This window comes from Brachyhypopomus gauderio, chromosome 3, assembly GCF_052324685.1.
Source record: "Brachyhypopomus gauderio isolate BG-103 chromosome 3, BGAUD_0.2, whole genome shotgun sequence".
In the NCBI taxonomy this organism is placed as follows: domain Eukaryota; kingdom Metazoa; phylum Chordata; class Actinopteri; order Gymnotiformes; family Hypopomidae; genus Brachyhypopomus; species Brachyhypopomus gauderio.
Genome location: NC_135213.1, coordinates 32845028 through 32865656, shown reverse-complemented (window position 1 = coordinate 32865656; position 20629 = coordinate 32845028). Strand labels below are relative to the sequence as shown.

Here is a 20629-nt window from a genome sequence, read left to right as displayed (position 1 = left end):
TGTGTGTGTGTCTGTGTGTGTGTGTGTGTGTGTGTGTGTGTGTGTGTGTGTGTGTGTGTGGACTTGTGTCTATGTTTGTATGGCCATAGTGAAGGTGTGCAGAAGGTTTTCTCCATGTGTGTGTGTATGTGTGTGTGTGTGTGTGTGTGTGTGTGTGTGTGTGTGTGTGTGTGTGTGTGTGTGTGTGTGTGTGTGTGTCTGTGTGTGTATGGTGTGTGTTTGTTGGCTGTCTCTGCCACACAGGGCTGGCTGGAGCTCCAGACCTCTTTTGCATGCAACACAATGTAAGGGATTATGGGGTACTGGCTCTCCCAGAGGATTCTGAGCTGAAACGCATTACAGGGTTCACAGACCTCCTCCTGCAAAGTTAGGCCAACTCTCAGATAAGAGCATGTGTGGGAGAGTGTGTGTGTGTGTGTGTGCGCGTGTGTGTGTGTGTGTGTGTGTGTGTGTGTGTGTGTGTGTGTGTATGCACGAGCAGGCGTACACAAGCATGTGTGCGTTTGTGCTTTTGTGTGTGTGTTAGGTATATGTTAATGTATACATTATGGAAATGTATGCGTGCTGACATTTTTCTTGATTGGACACATAAGTGCTTATGCTCTGCATAAATAGTATTTATTTATTACAGATTTGTTTATATTTCATGATGTTTCCATGTCCATATGTTCGGCTTATGTGACTGGCAACACAATATATATACAATTATGTATTATTATGTATATAAACAATACGGATTGGAAGTGTTGAATGAATGAATGAATTCCTTGCTTAGTAACCAGAGGTTTGTCTCTACAGTTCAGACAGCATCAGGAATGGAGGCTTCTTTGGACAAGGTGTGCTCTTTAAAGTACATACTCATGCATACAAGTCTACTTCAGTCTACAAGTCCACTTTGTGTGTGTGTGTGTGTGTGTGTGTGTGTGTGTGTGTGTGTGTGTGTGTGTGTGTGTGTGTGTGTGTGTGTATGCATTTAGATGAAGTAAGTGAACACATTTGAGTATGTGTTGGAAAGCAGAGAGGGACATGAAATTTGAAGTATATATTTTTTGTTTCAATAACTCTTTATTGATCCTCTTTGACACTGACTTGCTGACCAAAAATGGGATTTTGATTTCCATACTGAATGGCCTTGAGGTGCCATTTCAAAGCAAAATAAATGTAGTTTGCCCAACCCCATTATACATCAAAAGCTTTCTGAGAAGTGTTTTTTTTTGTCCTGTGAGATGTCTCTGCTTATTCTTCTAGTGCTGGTATTGTGTGTACCCATAACTCCATATGCCCATCTTTGAGGTGTGTGTGTATGTGTGTGAGTGAGCGAGAAATTCAGAAGCATGTAAATATGCAGTAAAGGTGTGTGTGTGTATGGGGGGGGGGGGGGGGGGGGGGTGCCCAAACATATTCCGATGGTCCCATAAAATGGTATAAAGTGGAGAAAAGGGATAATGTATTTGTCACTCCTGCTTATGCTGATCTATGTTACTGCCCTACAAATGTCACATCCCATAAGCCCGAAAAATTACACCGGCTCCACCTAATTAAGCATATTCATGAAGCCACTTTGCATACTGCTGCCGGTCTGCTGGTCGTTTTGGTTGGGGGGGGGGGGGGGGGGTGCAGATATTTGACAGCATATGGGAGTGGGAATTCACACATGCAAATCTGCACTGCTAAAGACTTGCTGGGATTTCTTGCTTTTTTTCCCCACTCTTAATGCGATGTGGGGATGTATTTGAAAAGTCTTCTGCTCCTGTAGAACTGCTTATGAATCATATCTGTATGTCGTGCTAGTGAATCTCTTCAGGATGAGCGTGGCCTGTGTGTGGGTGTTTGTTAGAGTGTTGAGTTCCTCTAAGCCAAGGTGAAATTATTATTATTATTATTATTATTGTCATTATTATTATTGTTAATATTATTGTAACTATTTTTTCATTACCAATACAGGCTTTATTTCTCTCACAGTCAGTAGCTCTGTGTGTGTGTGTGTGTGTATGTGTGTGTAGTGTGTCAGGTGTGCAAATGAGAGGGGGCGGGCTCTCGCATAGGCAGTGATGCAGATGGGGGGGGGGGGGGGGGGTTTCTGGCTGTCACAAACACAGGATGGGGAGAGGAGAAGGAGAGAGAGAGAGAGAGAGAGAGAGAGAGAGAGAGAGAGAGAGAGAGAGAAAAGGAAGTGGGTGCGTAAGGGCAGGGGGGTGGGGGTTAGGCAGGAGAGCGCTCCATCGCACTGCAGGCCGGGTGTCCTGAATGGCAGCCTTTGTGCTGGGTGTGTGCAGCAGGCTCAATCAGGAGTCCTCCAATTAATTAACGTCCGGGGGGCGCCGGACCCCAGTCACTGCTTGGGTAAACAGCGATTGTTCCCAGCCCGGGGCTCCACAACAAGGGGGGCAACAATGGTGCCATTGTCCCGCCAGCCCTCGTTATGGGGAGCGCGATGGTGAGAGCGTGTGTGTGTGTGTGTGTGTGTGGGGGGTGGGGGGTTGTGTGTGTGCAGCACGGGTGTTTGAGAGAGCGAAGACCCACAGAGGCAGGGACACTCTCTCATGATCCCATTACCCAGTCCCGGTTCAGGGTTCTCCAGCACCCAACGAGACAACTGCTGAGAGAGAGAGAGAGAGAGAGAGGGAGGGAGAGAGGGAGAGAGAGAGAGAGGGAGGGAGAGTGGGAGAGAGAGAGACTGTCATAACATCTTCACATCAAATCCTCCATCCCTCTAAGAGCGCTGGACAGAAGGAGGGGGCTGTCGGGCCAGAGGCAGAAAGAAAAGGCCCGTTTTGCTTTGGACCTCATTAACACGGACGAACGGGGAAAACACAATAGAATACATTACATCCTTGTTAGCGAGAAGCAATCAATTAGCAGGCCGTCCGGCTCGCTCGGCGCTGTGTGGCTGCCTTTCCCAGGGAGATTTATCCCTTTGGGTAGCGGAGAGCCCGCGTGGTGCCATCCTGCCCCCCCCCCCCACCCCACCCCCCGGTTTTGTGACGTACACAAAGACTCGATTCAACAGCCGCTTTGTGCGCGTTTGCGTGTGAGGCGACAGAGGCTTGTGTAAATGTGCCAGCGTGCGACGACACACCGGAGCGCCTCACCCTTCCCCCTCGCGTTCCCGCTGTCCGGCTGGCCCTTCTCGGGCCCGGGGGGGGGGGGGGGGGGGGGGGGGCGCCGTCACCCAAAACCGGCCCCTCGCTGCCGGGACGTTAAACCTCGGGCACCGTTTCAGGTGGTCGTTTTTGCGAACGGCCCACGCGTAGGAATGCTCTCGGAATCCTGGCGCTCAGCGAGCAGGAAGCGGCGCCCGTGTCCACTCCCACTCACGCCTCCCCCGCCGTCACAGTTGGAAACGGCTCCCGCTTCGAGGAAATGAAGTTGCAGGCGAGGAGAGCGTGACTGACAATAGCAATTGCATACTAAATTGTCATCACTCCACCCCCTCCCCATCCCCCTCCTTCATCCCACGTTCCCATCGGCGATTCCTCCATGCTGTTCGCCAAGACTCCTGTGTTCTTCCGGTGCTTCTCTGTACCTGGGAAATAGACCCGGTGATAGTCACAGTCTGTACCCGAAATGGCAGAGAGATTCGGTTTCTGCTTTGAAACAGCGCCCGGCGAGTCTCACTAATTGTTCTCCATCAGGGCGACGCGTGTTGGCCTGTCATTTCTTTTAGATGTGTGCAGACAGTTTGTGCCCCTGTGTGTGTGTGTGTGTGTGTGTGTATACACAGTTGTACGTGTGTGAGAAGTCTTGGGGTCTTGTATCTCAAATGGGATGGATTTGTAGTAATTGCATTGTCGTTATATAATTCTTACACATTACATCAGCACAAAGAAGTTCAAGCTTTGTTTTTATCATTTATAAAATTATTTTTATATGATGTGATGGTTTTTCTCACATGGTGCATCTGTGTACACGGCAGGCCCAGTCAGCATGGTTCTGATTGGCTCAGCATATTTTGTAGCATTTGGCAGAGCGTTACTAGGTATGTGATCTTGGACCATGCACCTGTGTTGGGTTTTAGGTGTCCCAGTCGGCCCGTGGAGAGTAAATCCCCCCGGCGCTGTCTGACCTATAAAGCGTCATGATCCCAGCATGCTGTATGCGCACGACGATCACACGACCCAAGGAGGCACCTCGGGGCACCTTCGCTTCCAAACACAAATACTCAACCCACTGGCGCGCGCAAGCACTGCTGACATGCTCACACCTTAGATCACTGAGTTGTCTTTTTTTATGGAGGCTTGTGGCACCTGGGTGGTGCAGAGTTTTGGTTAATGATCTCCACCACTGCTCCGTCATATATGAGGAAAATGCAGGTTTTCACGGTTCCCAGCCCAGACACCAGCTCCACCCACTCACACACACACGCACGTACACACGCACACACACGCACACACACACATCCCATATGATCATATTCCAGTGTATTGTTGTATTTTAATATAGGTGCAGGTACATTATTGTGGCCATTATTAAACTAAAATGGAACACGACAGCTCCAGCATTCTGGCAAACTGGGATACAGGTCAGGGGTCAGGGTGGGGTCAGGGTGGAGTCCTGGGTGGGGATACAGGTCAGGGGTCAGGGTGGGGTCCAGGGTGGAGACCCATGGTAGGGATCTGGCGGTCTTGGGCTGGTGGTCCAGGGTAGGGGTCTAAGGAGAGGGTTTGAGGTGGGGGTCTGGGTGGAGTGGGTGAGGGTCTGAGGTGGGGGTCTGGGTGGAGTGGTTGAGGGTCTGAGGTGGGGGTCTGGATGGAGTGGGTGGGGGTCTGAGGTGGGGGTCTGGGTGGAGTGGGTGGGGTCTGAGGTGGGGATCTGGATAGAGTGGGTGGGGTCTGAGGTGGGGGTCTAGGTGGAGTGGATGGGGTCTGAGGTGGGGGTCTGGATGGAATGGGTGGGGGTCTGAGGTGGGGGTCTGGGTGGAGTGGGTGGGGTCTGAGGTGGGGGTCTGGATGGAGTGGGTGGGGTCTGAGGTGGGGGTCTGGATGGAGTGGGTGGGGGTCTGAGGTGGGGGTCTGGGTGGAGTGGGTGGGGTCTGAGGTGGGGGTCTGGATGGAGTGGGTGGGGGTCTGAGGTGGGGGTCTGGATGGAGTGGGTGGGGGTCTGAGGTGGGGGTCTGGATGGAGTGGTCTGGGGAGAGGGGCCAGCAACGGCTTCTTGTCCGTCCTGCCAGCCTCGCCTGTTAATGGTACGTTGCTGTGAGTCATTAGCACTGGCAAGCAGTTGTGGAGTGGAGTGGTGGCCCTTTCGTAGTGCGTTAGCGCTAGCAAGGGTGATGCGTGTGACCTGATGCATTCTGGGTGCACGGGGCAGAACAAAGAGAGAGGGAGAGAGAAGGAGAGATATTGAAAAGAGGAGGGAGAGAGGAGTCAGAGAAAGAGGACGGGTGGTGGCAGAGGTAGTGGGGGGAGGGGCGGTGGGTTCAGGGGAGGGGCGGTGGGTTCAGGGGAGGGGCTTCTGACGTGTTTGCAGGCGTCATCCTGGGCGGGGCTGAGCTGAAAGCTGAAAGGCTAAACTGACACTCTAATAATGGGATTTCTATGCCAGCTTGCAAAATCTAGGCTATCATGCACGACCGTGCCAGCACGACGGCCCACGTGTGTTTCTGCGTACGCCCACATGAGTTTGCGCGTGTGTTTGTGCGTGTGTCCACGTGTTTGTTTGTACGTCGACGTGTGTTTGTGCGCATGTCCACGTGTTTGTTTGTGTGTGCTTCTGAGTGTTTTTTTACGTGTCTGTGTGTGATTGTGCGCGTCTTTGTGTTTGCGTCTCATTTTCGTGGCTGGCACGTGTGCTCAAGTTGAAACCCAATATTTAATACAGCAGCGTGGCACGTTGAGGGGGTTGGGGCGGGGCTGTAATAATTATTCGTGACAGAAGGCCGCATGGGTCGCATGGGTGGGCAGAATGTAGGGCAGTGAGCAGCAGAGTGGCATCCCATTGGTGGGTACACGGGGTGGGTGTTTCCCACCATTGTTACCATGTTACCACAACAGCGTTCCAGGAGAGGAACACGTTTCACCCTAGTGGGGTGAGTTGAGGTTCCTCTTAGGCACACTTTAGTTAACGATTGCAGCTTCTCTTTCTACAGCAGGTTTTTCCCCCATATCCCATCCTCCCCCTCGCTCTCTCCTCCCTTCTCCAGTGAAGAAGAGGTTGTCGGCATGCTACGATGCTCAAGCTGTTTCTATTATTAGACAGTCCTATTACCCCCCCCCCGTCTCTCTCCCTCACAGTTTCAGTTCCAGTGCAGTTTTCGTTTGCATACGAAAGTATTTCATGTTCCTGCTCTTCAGAACGAAGGGTATGGATCAGTAATCCATCGTTAGCAACAGTAGCTACGCTAACGGTTTGAGTCAACGTGTCTCGGAAAAGGTGCCGGTTCAGGCAGTGGCCGGAAGTAGAGGAGCTTTTGTGCAGTGGAGGGTCATACGCAGGAATTGAAGTGACAGAGGTAGGCTTATCGTTTGCTTCAGAGAGGGCTGGACTGAGAGCACACACACACACACACACACACACACACACACACACACACACACACACACACACACACACACACACAAACACACACTGGAACCATGGGAATGGAGGCTACAAAGGTTCAAGGTCAGTGCCAGAAAAGAGGAGCCTGGGACTGCTTTGTCTGCTTTAGACCCCCACCTATCCACCCAGCAACTCTCTCTCTCTCTCTCTCTCTCTCACACACACACACACACACACACACACACACACACACACACACACACACACACACACACACACGTGCAAGAGACATATAGCCACCCTGTTCAAATACACTTACACAGCCACCGCTCTCGCTGGCTAAGCCGTCCCCCCGACACACACCCAACCACGTGTCACTCCAGCCCTCGTCTCAGACACGAGCTCACGTGTGTGCACACATACATGCGCCTGCACGTCCCCATACGTCCCCACCCATCCCACCCGCCTCGGATGTGCCGTTCCACGGGTGGAGGTGACCTCAAGCACCACCTCCCCCCAACATCTGTGTCTATCAGCAAGGCCAAGAAGCACTCGCTAGCCGCTAGAAGCGTCTGGGGAGCCCAGCCGGTGAGAAGAGACGCTCCGGCCCGGACTGCCCAAGAGGGGCTGTGATTAACTCCTTTGTTGGAGGTCTTTCAACCTTCATTGGCTCCAAAGAAAAGCCTCCTAATGAATCCATCCAAGCTCAACCGAAACTTTGTTTGGAAGACAAACTAAGTTATGGTGGTGCCTCTCACATGGGGGGCAAGACGGAGGCCTGGCAGTGGACGCTGACCCACGAGCTTCCCTTGGTTCTGGGACCTCACAGAAGCATTTGCTCATGTGCCACGCACTCGAAAAGAGCAAAAAGGGGCTTAGGAGACACGCACGGACACTCGCAAACACACAGGCAGTTCTGTTCTCGTACAAGAAAATGACAATGGAGACAAGAAGTACTCTGGGATTCTTTCTAGAATTTGAAGTTTTCTGCAAATTCTCCGACGTATTGTTACGCACGCATTCTTTACGTGAAAACATTCGCAACCTGAGGCGTCGTTTTTGTGAACGGGTAAGGGGCCTGTACTCATCGGCCTGTACTCAGCGACCCGCACCGTGAATTTCATGCTGACCAAAAGCCAAATCCTACAAGACCTGAATCCTAAAAGTAACGGATCCTAATCCACGATCCAGTCGATCCTAAGCAGCCCACGAGGAGCCCCTCCTCCGTTGCCATGCCGATTGGCATGCGATGACCAGTGAGTTGCCCTCGCCCAGCAGGTCAGCGCGTCTGTGGGACGTCTATGTGTCGCTTGTGTCTCATCAGTGGGAGAGACGCGGCGGTGGGTGGCGCCCACCACCCGCTCTTACCCCGCCCACTCTATAGCCACGCAGCAGGCTCCGGCCACGCCCCATTCTGATCCGCTGAACCTCCATGCTGAACAGCTTTGTTGTGGCCCAAATTGGAGCTGAAAGCAGGGAATGGGCCGAGGGGAAGGGGGCGCGTGAGAGCGAGGCTTGGCGTACGGTGCCGGGCGGGAGGGCAGGGCGCCTTTATCGACACCCTGCAGAAGTCGTTCAGTTCGGTGAGGACGCCGACTTTGTGAGGTCTGCCCGACGGCACGAGTGGCACATTCAGTGAGTTTGAATGGCTGACACAGAACATAAGGATCAGACATTCATATCAAACCCCGAAAGTGATTACTTGTTTATTTTTGGCCTGTTCTCCCTGTTCAAACTATTCGCTCTAATCGTGCCTCTCTGCGTGATTCCAAACATGCAGTAAATCACTTGTCTATCTTGAGGGATAACCTGTGAGGTCTTCCTATCATGACACAGGGAGATTCACCAATGTCAAGATCAAGTTCAGTATCACTACTGAGCAACCTACGTTTAGACCCCCCCCCCCCCCCCTCCACCTCCACCCACCTCCACCCACCCGAGCCCTGCCTGTCTGACGCTGAAGCCTTTGAATCTTGGACAAAAGAGCATGTAAATTCCCCCCGGGCAGCTCTGCCGTGGGGCCTTCCTTGTGGGTTTGTTTTGGAGCAACTTCACTATCCCAGGGATTTAGGGCTGGTATTAAAAGCCCCTGGGGGGTGGGGGTGGGGGGGTTAACTACAGGCTCAGATACACTCCCCCATCACTAACACTCTCACCTCCTCTTATTTATTATATATATATATATATATATACTTTTTTTTTCTCACACATTTCTTTTTGCAACATTATCTTTTTGCAAGAGATTTTGCATCATGCCATGTTCTGATGATGCAGGAAACAAACTCTGAGCATGTATGCGTGTGTGTGTGTGTGTGTGTGTGTGTGTGTGTGTGTGTGTGTGTGTGTGTGTGAGTGTGTGTGTGAGTGTGTGAGTGTGTGTGTGTGTGTGTGTGTGTGTGAGCGTGTGTGTGTGTGTGAGTGTGTGAGCGCGCGTGTGTGTGTGTGTGTGTGTGTGCGTGTGTGTGTGTGTGTGTGTGTGTGTGTGTGTGTGTGTGTGTGTGTGTGTGAGAGCTGAGGGGAGTGGTCTGTTCAAGGCACAGGCAGGCAGCAGTGAGGAGCTGGTCCACAGCCCTGAGAGCCTCAACAAAAGGCCGTCTCTGTCCATTGTGTGCCGGCCGTTTTTTCCCACGAGAGGCCCATGTAGCTGAAAAGCGAGTGTATCGGTTTCTCCTGACATGGATGTTTATTCATTCTGTGGCCGACCGTGCCGCCAGCTCAAAAGGATTCACCTTACAGTTTTTGATGTGTATGACATACACAAACACACACAGAGACACACACTTTTTTTTCTATGGATGAGGGGTGGAGAATGGGGGGGGGGGGAGGTGAAAATAAAAGAAACGAGCATATGGAGTTCTAGTTGTGTGAAAAGCCTCGTCCATGATGACAGTGACAGTATCAGGGCGATGTATGCATCTGTTACACTAGACCATTGCATTCAGTGTGGCATAAGCCACCATTTGTGTCATAAACTCAGCGTTTGAGAACAGTGCCGAGCATTGCTGTTCAGACCTGCCGTTGGGTGTTTGATGTGGAAGCACTTGGATAGGACGGAGATCCTTCTGCCATCATACCACGCAATCAAACACTCTGAGTTGGCTTCAACCTCTAACAAAGAAAAGGACAGTGGCGGATCCCAGAAAGATACACATTTTGTCTGAAAGTGTGCACAAATTCCATTAACTGGGAAAAACTCCAAAACCAGTGTAAGAGCAGTGAAAACCAGCATTGGCCATTATGTTATATGATGTCACATATGATTAGACTGGGCCACAGTTTGACAGGTAGTCAACTAAGCAAGACTGTGTCTTGTTCTATTAGAAGATCCAGCATGCACTGTTCAGTGTAGGCTGTTGTTATTTCTCCCGCTTAAAGAAGGAATTGTGTTGACCACACTGCACTGCCACAAGTGCTCGTTTGTCAGTCAACAGAATACATATAGGAGCACCAATATGCATAATTAAGATACTGGGTTTTGACCAGGTCATGCTAAGCTTAACCACAGATATATTTTAGGTTGCAATGTGGAATGTCAGTTGTCAAATTTTAAACTTCTCGGTTCTGGTGAATGATTTAAACAACATGATATCAATAATATCTGATGATATCAATTGGAAATAAGCAATTTCAGAAGAGTTTGCATAACCTGATTCATATGACAACTTACAGAAAGTTTAGTAGGACAGGGTATCATATTCATAGATTTTCATTTTCTGATACAAACTTTTGAGATCTCACTACTACGGTCGCTACGATCCATTGGTTTTTAAAAAGGTGTCTTCATTTGTTAGGTAGAATCAACATCTTGTACATCTCTTTGTCCTTCCAACATTGGTAATGTGATCTTCCAACCATATGGAGACAGGGCTTTAAAGCTGTGATGTTCTCTTGCATTTTTGGAATGTTCCGGACTAACAGTATTAGCTCAGGAGCTAGAGGGGTCATAACAGACTTAACACACTGAGGCCGTCTCGTTTCAGAGACCGCCATTATCGTCTAAGATAACTCAGCGGTCCCCTTACCTCCTCGCGCTCCTGACCTCCTGTGTGAGACAAATCAACAGAACTTGAGGCTCTGGCTGCCATGTTGAGGCTCACTTTGAAAGGGCTCCATTGTCGTGATGTAACAAGATGCCACAGCAGGTTTCTTGATCCACTGTTTTGGGTCTGAAAAGCTTTTTTTTTCTTTGTCTTCCACTACTGCATCAGCTGAGAAGGTCATGGACCACCTCTCTCCTCTTTTTGTAAGAGAAATTCTTTCCTCAAATACATTTTGTGAGGCATTCTGGGAGCTGTTCCTTCATTTTAAACAGTTAGCATTTGGCTGAGGGTGGTCGCATGCTAACACCTCCTTTGTTCCTAAAGGTAAAACCAAGCTGTCCACCATTTCTGTGCTAGCCTACTGAAGCTTAGCTGCATATTTGTCTGGGAGTTGCCAGGTTTCACAGCGGGTGTGTCGTGCGGCGGGCTTGTCTGAAGTGAAATCATGGTCTTTAACGTGAAAGCAAAGAGGCCGCTGTCTCTGAGGCTGAGTGCGAGCGAACTGTCAGGAATCGCCTTTTAGAGGCATGTTCAGGTCACGCTGGCAGAACCACGTCTTGTTCTCTCCCTCTCTCGCTTTTCCAACTGTCTGTCGGACGCTCCCTTTCAAATTCCTCCCTCTGTGCGCCCGCTGTGGCAAACCCATGTTCGCTTTTTTGAACCCGCACTGAGATGAAACTGCTTGATTGGCAGGAGCGGGAGGTTCGCCGCTAATAACACGGATCGTTTTGATTCGTAATTGACTCTGTCACGCATTAATCGACATAGTTAAAGACTAGAAATCTGGGTTTGTACACTAGCTGTACACAAATGCTTTAAGAAATAGAACAAAAATCTCTTCTTTTTATCTTTTTTTAGCAAAAATATCAATCCAAAGAGGCTACAGCTTGCTGATGTAATGTTAGCATTAGCATTTGTAAGTTAGCAATCCTTTTTTGTGTGTGTTGCCCTCTTGACCGTATGCAAAGCCCCTTTAGCTTTAGCCATGTCTGCTAAGCTTGACGTTACATCGCAGAGGTGGACAGACATGCAAATAGCGGCATCACATTATGCAAGGAACCCCCCCCCCCCTTTTTTCGTCTGGCAGGCTGCTTTTGCCTTGCACACGGAGATTTCTGTGTAGCCATCTGTGCTCTTCCTCTTTTGAAACGTGAGAAACTGCACACACATTTGCATAAGAATAATTGACACTTCAAATTAGCCATCCAATCACAAGGGATTATTTTTAGCGTATGCGTAAGAGTAGGGTGCTGCCATCTTGGACACACAAAAGGGAGGGAAAGAGAGGAGAGGATGTAAGCTCACATATTAACCCTTTCTGTATGTTCCGTTTGCACAGTTATAAGCTTTAATGCTGGCAAACGTGAGCACAATTGTTGTTGCTGTTGTTGTTGTTATTTTGTTGTTGCCCTTGTTATGCTTTTGTGTTTTTTTCATTGTACATTACATAGTTTCAAACTGTACAGTAAAATAACTGTAGCTGTAAGTATATTGTTAGCTCTACAGAGGAGACTAATAATTCTCCATGAAATGATAAGGGAGAAGTGTAACGTTGTGGTTTGTGTGTGTGCGTGCGTGCGTGCGAATGTGTATAGCCTATATGGCACCTATAAGTGCTAGTGCAGGCTGTTTTTGTGGATGGAAAAGGAACAGCAGAATAGCTTCAACATTTAATTATTTATAATGGCTAATGAAAAGAATCACTTCTGAACGAACTGTGGTCTGAGCTCTATATGTCCCTGGACAGAAGGGTTCGCATGAACACACACACACACACACACACACACACACACATACATGCACACACACACACACACACATACACATGCTCGCACATGTACGCACGCACACAGCTTAATCCTACAAAAAAAATAAATCATCTACAATTTAAACTTCTTATACTGCAGTTATACAGTATGGTCTGCTCTAATCCTGCTTTTATTTGCATTTTTTTAAGTACTGTAAATTTTATAGTAATCCACCATCAAATGCACTTATCTACGGTTGTGGGTTTTGTAGGCATCCCTGCAGCGTGGCAGGTCCTGGTCCTGTGTGTAAACCATTAGGAGGAGTGGTAGTTCTTGCCATCTTTGGACAGCCATGAAATCATTTGCACATATATGAAAAGAGACCCTTGGTGCCCGGATATGGGATATTTCTGATGCCTGGGTCAGAGACCATGGCGTGTGTGTGTGTGTGTGTGTGTGTGTGTGTGTGTGTGTGTGTGTGTGTGTGTGTGTGTGTGTGTGCATGCGTGCGTGCGTATGGTTGAGTGGGTGTGTGTGTGTGTGGTTGAGCGGGTGTGTGTTTGGTTGAGCGGGTGTGTGTGTGTGTGTGTGGTTGAGTGTGTGTGTGTTTGAATGTGTGTGTGTATGTGTGAATGTGTGTGTGTGTGTGTGTGTGTGTATGTGTGTATGTTTGTGTGTGTGTGGTTGAGTGTGCGTGTGCGTGTGTGTGTGTATGTTTGTGTGTGTGTGGTTGAGTGTATGTGTGTGTGTACATATGTGTGTGTGTGTGTGGTTGAGTGTGTGTGTGTGTGTGTGTGTGTGTGGTTGAGTGTGTGTGTGTGGTTGAGTGTGTGTGTGTGTACATACATGTGTGTGTGTACATACGTGTGTGTGTGTGTGGTTGAGTGTGTGTGTGTGTGTGTGTGTGTGTGGTTGAATGTGTGTGTGTGTGTACATATGTGTGTGTGTGTTTGTGTGTGTGGTTGAGTGTGTGTGTGTGTGTGGTTGAGTGTGTGTGTGTGTACATACATGTGTGTGTGTACATACGTGTGTGTGTGTGTGGTTGAGTGTGTGTGTGTGTGTGTGTGTGTGTGGTTGAATGTGTGTGTGTGTGTACATATGTGTGTGTGTGTTTGTGTGTGTGGTTGAGTGTGTGTGTGTGTGTGGTTGAGTGTGTGTGTGTGTGTGTGTACATACGTGTGTGGGTGTGTGTGTGTGTGTGTGTGTGTGTGTGTGTGTGTGTGTGTGTGTGTGTGTGTGTGTGGTTGAGTGTGTGTGTGTGTGTGTGTGTGTGTGTGTGTACATATGTGTGTGTGTGTGTGTGTGTGTGTGTGTGTGTGTGTGTGTGTGTGGTTGAGTGTGTGTGTGTGTGTGTGTGTGTGTGTGTGTGTGTGTGTGTGTGTGTGTGTGGTTGAATGTGTGTGTGTGTGTGTGTGTGTGTGTGTGTGTGTGTGTGTGTGTGTGTGTGTGTGTGTGTGTACATATGTGTGTATGGTCTCACAGGCACGCTCAAGTACAAGGCCTCAGCCACCATGCCGGGTGGCAGCAAGGAGGTTTATCCAGGTCTCCATGGCAACGCTCCAGCATGCCAAGACGAGACCAAACCATTGGTGCCCAGACCACCGTAGGCAAACTGGGGGGGTGACAGACAGATGGAGGGTGGAGGGTTTCTGGGTGTTGCGGTTCTAAGAGCTTATTTATATTTCTGTGGACGTATATGTTTAATTTTAACACAAACAAGATAACCTAAAGACAAAAAGCTCTCACACCTGTGTGATAATGCTTCTAATTCATAATTAGCCATTAATAATGATGCAGTCAGGTGGATGATTATTCCAGCTCTGTCTGGGTAGGTCTGCTGACTCATCCCCCAGTCTACCAGCACTAAACTAAACTGTTTTGGGATTTTAAAGATTTTGAGATTAACTGCTGTGAATATAATCCAAATTGCCAAGCTAATGAGTTTGCAACCTAAGACAAAACTAGAGCATTTGTCCTTGTTAGTCTGGTGCTCGCTGGTTCCCGGGTGTGAGCCACTAACACAGCTGGTACAGGTCAACCAACAGCAGATATCTAATAATTAATATCTGTGCAGAAGCACTTCAGACTCAGTCCAGGAGACAACTGGGTCACAAGTCTCTACAACAGAAGACTTCCCGTGACTGCACACTGCCGCACACACACACACACACACACACACACACACACACACACACACACACACCTTGTATTTTTAATCCACGCCCAATGTGCTTTCATTGAGGGGTTAAAAGGCGTAATGGAATGTGAGATAAATGATTTATAATAGCAGAAACAGTTTCAGTGTAGCTCAGTGCATCTCAGTTGTGTGTGTGGGGGTGGGGTGGGGTGGGGGTGTAGGATGTTTGCTGCGCTCTGGTTTGCTTCTGTATGGTTGGATGTGTGGTGAGAGCTTGGGTTCATCTACCCTGAGGAGTGTGGTGGGAGGAGAAGTAGGTCAAGATAGCCTGGGTTCAAGAGCTTCTGTCTGATTTAGTCATATGGAGCCCTCTACAGTTCTTTTGTTTTTCACATGATGTTTCTTCATGTTTTTCATTCTAGGGTAAAAATGGCAGAAGATGTCCAGGACACGGTCGATCGTCTGCTAGTCCCAGAAGTGGAGGTTTGTGTGAGCTATTTGTTAATTGGTAATCAACTGCCTTAGGAGTCGTGAAATAACTTGCCTCCATGTTTTGGAGAAGAAACATTTCAGAAGTGAACTGCATTAACTGATCCTAAGGCATTTATTTGATAAGCATTCTGTGGTTTATTTAACCACCAAATTTAATTTAAATAAAACTTTAGTGATTTATGGTTATGTATTACAGTTTTACACTTAATGGAGTCAAGTTTGAAATCAAAGTGCATATTTAGCCCTCACAGTCGTTTTCTGGGCCTTTTGCAAATATATGCATATTATTCATATGCAGAACTATTGCACGCTCAGCAAATAAAGTCTTCACTTCGAGACCCCGTTGCATAATTGTCCCTATGATTTCCTATGCTGGATAGATTACATTAGACCCCCAGCCAGAAACTGGTCCACTTGATCGTATGGTTCACATCATCGCATTACTTTACATGCTAATGAATATCATTAGTTGCCCATTGATGGCAAGAGATACATTGGGTGCATTGGTAGGCTATCCACCACTGGCCATATGGAGAACCAGCTGTGTTGGGTAAATGGAGAGCGCTGTTTGGTTTAATGGAATCGCTCGTGGGGAGCAGGTCTGGGTCAGTGGTGCAGACCTGGTACAGACTCGGAGCGGTCGCACCTCTCGAGTCGGGACGTTCCGTTCGGACGAGTGCGGATCAAGCGCCACTTCTTTATCTCGGTGAGGAAATGAAGTTCACGTGTGGAGTGATTGCCCTGCGAGACCCGCATCATGGCGCTCACAGCCGCTGATCTCGGATCAGTCCTCAAGCGCGCACCCCTCTCCCGAGGCGTGGTCTGGTACCTAGTTCAGCTCAGCTGTTAAGGTACTAGATGGGTAACCAAAAGGTTCCTGGTTCAAGTGTCACTGCTGCCCCCCATTGGGTCCCTGAGCAATACCCTTTACTGCTTGAATTATAATCTGTCATAACTGTAATTTGCTTTGGATGAAAGTCTCTGCTAAATGCAACCAAGTAAATGACTTCTAGAGGACTATATACGCAATGCTCAAGTGTATTCTATAGCATTCATTAAAACAAGCAACAGTTGCTCAAGGAAGAGTAGACTCTGTCGTTAGCAGTGGAAAGGATTCATAAAAAATACACGCTTAAGAACATTAACTCTATCATTTTGAAACAATGTGAAAGTTACCATTTAACTGCAGGTGACTGGTCTGGATTTGCTGTGCTGAAAATACTAACATCCAAGCACATGGTTGGAGTACTAAGATCATAAGACCAGAAGGATGAAGTGCTGCTTTGTTCTGAACAAACCATCTCAGCAATCTAATCCCTTCTTTTGAAGAAAATGGAAGTTAGCACAGGGAAAGTCTCATACTCTGTCTGAGTGGGCAAAAAAATACCTACAGTATCTACAGTGGATCTACAGTAATCCAAAAGCATTTGTCAACATGTTTCAGTATAAAGTCAACATGAGATGTTTCAAATGCAGGAACGTGGTCAGTGTTCCTCATATTAAAACCATTACCCAAATGCGTTAGTATTGCAATCTGCTTCAACCTCAACCTTGTATCTACTCAACCAACTTTTGAACTAATATCTAAGGTGAGGTTGCATAGCCAGAGGGTTCCATAAAGGTTCCTCGAACATTACTGTCGAATCTATCTCCATATTTGCCATCATACTCCACAGTTATGTGGCAACGTGATAGTCTTGTAGAGGGCGTGTTGGGGGAGGGGGAACCATAAGACATCCGATCACCTATTCACTTTCCTGACCACATTTGAGAAAATAGGTTTAGAGAAATTAAGAGAAGGTTAAAATGTAAGACACTCCCAGACCAATGTTGTTCACACACACACAAACACACACACACACAAACACACACGAAACGTCTTATTGTGTTCTACAGAGGGTAAGAAAATCCATGTGAGAAGACTCAGGGTACAGTGGAACAAAAGTGTAACCTGAAGTGGGAAGGGTGTATGTCAGCATTCATTGTTTTCCACTGTGTCACGGGCGACTACGCCACGATCCTAAGACCTATGGCATCTTTCTGTTGTTGTCCCTTAAAGAACCAGAGTGGGTTTCTGCATGTGTCTCGTGTGCTTAGGCTCTGAGATTCACACGTCCGTGTCGGAGTAGCGCATCTTTTACATTTGTACAGTCAGACACGCCGCATTTGATGCTCTGTTGAAAATCTATAGAAATATGTGCAAGTGACACAAAAGGTTCCTACAGGGTTGTCTGATTTAATTGTACTCCAGGTCAATGGAAAGGATTACATCATCTTGACCTGAGGGAGCTGTGATTGACTGTGAATTCACAGTACACACTTCTTAAGAGCCTGTTAAAATGTTTACACAGCTGTAAGCAGTACCACACAGTCTTCTGAATTTATTGCAGCATACAAATTTAGTGATGAACTGCTGTAACAGTAAATAGCAACAGTAAGATTATGTCCACAGTCAAGGAAAGTAAATATATACGTAGGTTAATGTTTTCATTGGGGTAATGCCATCAGGAGTTTTTAAGTTCTCAGAGTAAGAATGCTGACCTGGGATCAGCTTTTGCCTGCCATATCCTTGTGAATGCTATCACACAGACAGAGGAGATATGATCCTAGATCTGAGACACCCGATACCTGCATCCCCAGGTTTATTGAGTGTGCCATGTAAAAAGAGTAGACGTGAGAGGGCTGTCCAGGGCTACAAGCACCAGACCAGTCTGGCCTTGAACAGCTGAGGTCCATATTTACAGACTAAGACTTAGTTTTGTTCTTCGCTTTGAAAGAAATCTGCACAGTTATGCCAGTTAGCATCACAACTCAACAGTCAGTTAGCATGAGGTAACATGAACCATCACCAATATTCATTCAGAAGGTGGAATATGGATGTGTTCTGCATGGTTGTGAGATTGCACTGGGAAGATTCATCTATGTTTTGCACAGAAGTGTCTATACAAACATTTCTAGAATCTCATCAGTGTATTTCCTTTCCTCAAGATGCTATCACTTTTCACCAGCATATTGATAGTTTGATAAATAAATTAAGAATTTGTGAAACTCTAACTGGTCCTGTATCAACCTAATAAAGACCTTGCAAGATGCAAGGTCCTTCATACACACACACACACACACACACACACACACACACACACACACTATATATATATAGTGAACTTGATATTCACAAATTCCGATATGCAATATCAGCTCTGAAGGCATCTTAGATTGGCCAGGCGTTTGACCTGGTGCACGCCTCTAACACCTCTTCTCTTCCCTAGGTGGAGGACGACCACGAATGACCACTCCAGCCCGTCCCTGCCTTCTGGAGCGGAGTATCCTAGGACACGAGCTCAAAGGACAATACCCAGAGTGCACCTCTGCCGTTTATTCGGCTTTGTCTGGCTGGACTGATACCATCAGTCTCTTTGTCCGAGGTCGACGGGACAACGGTGCTCAGTCCCACATTCCTGGACGCTCGACGGAAGCTGGAAGGACGAGTGAAGTCACTGTGGATTGTGTGATTTACCACGTCCTCCTTGTATAAATCTTTAGGCTGAATTGAAGGTTTTTGGAATATGTTTGCACACTGGGGTTTATTTATTCAATAAATTGTTTATTTTTCTATCAGGAAATTTTCTGGCCATGGTTATTTTTGTTTTGGAAATGTGAATGATGGGGGGGGGGGGGGGGGGGGGGGTGTTAAAATGATCAGTCTTAGGTCCACTGACATGACTCAAACAGTGGCTGACATGACTCAATCATTCACTGACCAAGGGAACATTGCACTTGGCATTACTGCCACGTTCCTGTAATAAACCCGCTGCAATATTTCTCCGGAGTAATGCCGGCTCTTCTGAAGTCAAAGTCGAGCAATATTCTGACATACTGTAAGTGTCTACGTCATCTTTGTTCACGTTCATCTGTTTCCTTGTTTGACTTGTCCTTCGTGTCTCAAACAGGAGGGCACTGCTAGCTTCTTGGCTGTGTATACCCATACAGAACACTGCAGTGGTCTCTGATTGACTGACCTGTTACTACAGTTACAATCACCATACATCTCCAGCAGATGTGATGTCCACTAATGTCTAGCCTGGGTGGCCAAAGGGGATCATGGAAAATATGGAGGAAACAATTGACAAAAATAAATAAATAAGACATTTGCCAGGATCGCCTGCTTGCTATGACGCCACAATGTTCTGCGCAGATTTGACAGGCATTTACATGGAACATGGCAGCCAGTTGGTCTGCACTTCATGATGTAAATGTATTATCCGCCTCTAATTTTTGCACACAAAAAAAAACCAAAACCAAAAAACAACCAACACTCAACAACAAATAATGAGAACAAGTTCACCCTCAGCCGAGGAGAAGGCGAACGCGGGGTTTGGGGCGTAACGTAAGTATGCTGTTTTCACAGAGTTGCATCAGGAAACTCTCCAGACACACAGAGTGGTGCGTTTCAGGGACGAAGAGGCCGGATCATATATTCTACCCTGTCCCGCTGTGTCATACATGTGTACCACATGGGAGTGTAGCGGTACACCTGAGGACAAAGGGAGCCTTTGTGTGTGAGGGACCGTGGCCCTGACCTTAGAGTCATGTGACCATGCTATGGCCAGGTGTTCCATGAATCTGGAGCACTGGAGAGCCTCACTCTCATGACTAAAAGGGACAAAGAGATGTAAGGGATATGATAATGTATGGGGATTGACTGGTAAGTGTGTGTGTGTGTGTGTGTGTGTGTGTGTGTGTGTGTGTGCGCGCGCGCTCCTGTCTGCCTTTCTGTCTACATGGTTCAATAATTACAAACAAGTTTGATCCTGTGACATCCATCCTCCACCACACTAAGTGTACCTGACATCTAATGAAAATAATTAGTTGTTTTACTGTTGTAGAAACCTTTTTGCCTATGATCTGCAATCCTGTAAATGGAAATAAGAACTACTTTAAAATGACAGCCATCAGCCCAATCACGTTATCCGCGATGATTGACTGATGTCTGTTGTAAATCTGCAATGACTAATGTTCCATCTTCAGTTATGAATCACAGGTTTAGTGCAGGTCTTCCCAGAAGCAACTACGGCATGCCTCAGCCCAATTGGATTGGGTCAAAAGCATGTGAAACCACAAAAAGCCCATGAAGCCCTGTAGGAGAACCACTTAGGATTGATCCTTAATAAACGAGAAACAAAGAGACCCGAGAAAGTTTCTCTGTTGACACTTGAATTTGTACAGAAAAGAAATAAACTGAAAGAGCTTTTAAGGCCAAAGTGACCTTGGTGAGGCCTGGGAGAGGTATCTAACTTTTAAACTCCATTACCTAGTGCAGGACTTATGTTTTTTCTTTTTTTTCTTTCCTTTTTTCTTTTTTGGAGGAAAAAGGGAAGTACTGTGCAGTATTTCACTTTTATCTGCAGATAGCAGGTCTTTGTGTTATCTTATTCTTATTGAGAAAGAAGGAGGGAGAGAGAGGGAGAGAGAGAGGGAGGGAGAGAAAACTCTAAGGCGTTATACACCCTGCACTCCCTGTGGACGGTGAGATACCAAATGCCTCCGTTCCAAACTTTTCCGACTTTCATGCAAGAGAAATGAGACCCAGTTGTACTGTAAGAGGATCTCCGTTTTGACTTCATCTACAGACAAACAGTGGGATGTGAACAGCCAAGCACATGCCATTGAAAGTGGGTTGTGAGTATGATTGTGTGTGTGTGTGTGTGTGTGTGTGTGTGTGTGTGTGTGTG

The 20629-nt window shown here is 47.4% G+C and overlaps 1 long non-coding RNA gene across 1 annotated transcript in view; it reads left to right on the top strand.

The window, feature by feature from the left end:
* Positions 1-18497, top strand: part of LOC143509212 (uncharacterized) — a 36552-nt gene extending 18055 nt beyond the window's left edge. The window contains exons 3-4 of the long non-coding RNA XR_013129610.1: positions 14828-14888; positions 18167-18497. This is a non-coding gene — a long non-coding RNA (uncharacterized LOC143509212). The remainder of the gene's footprint in view (positions 1-14827; positions 14889-18166) is intronic.
* Positions 18498-20629: the final 2132 nt, after the last annotated feature.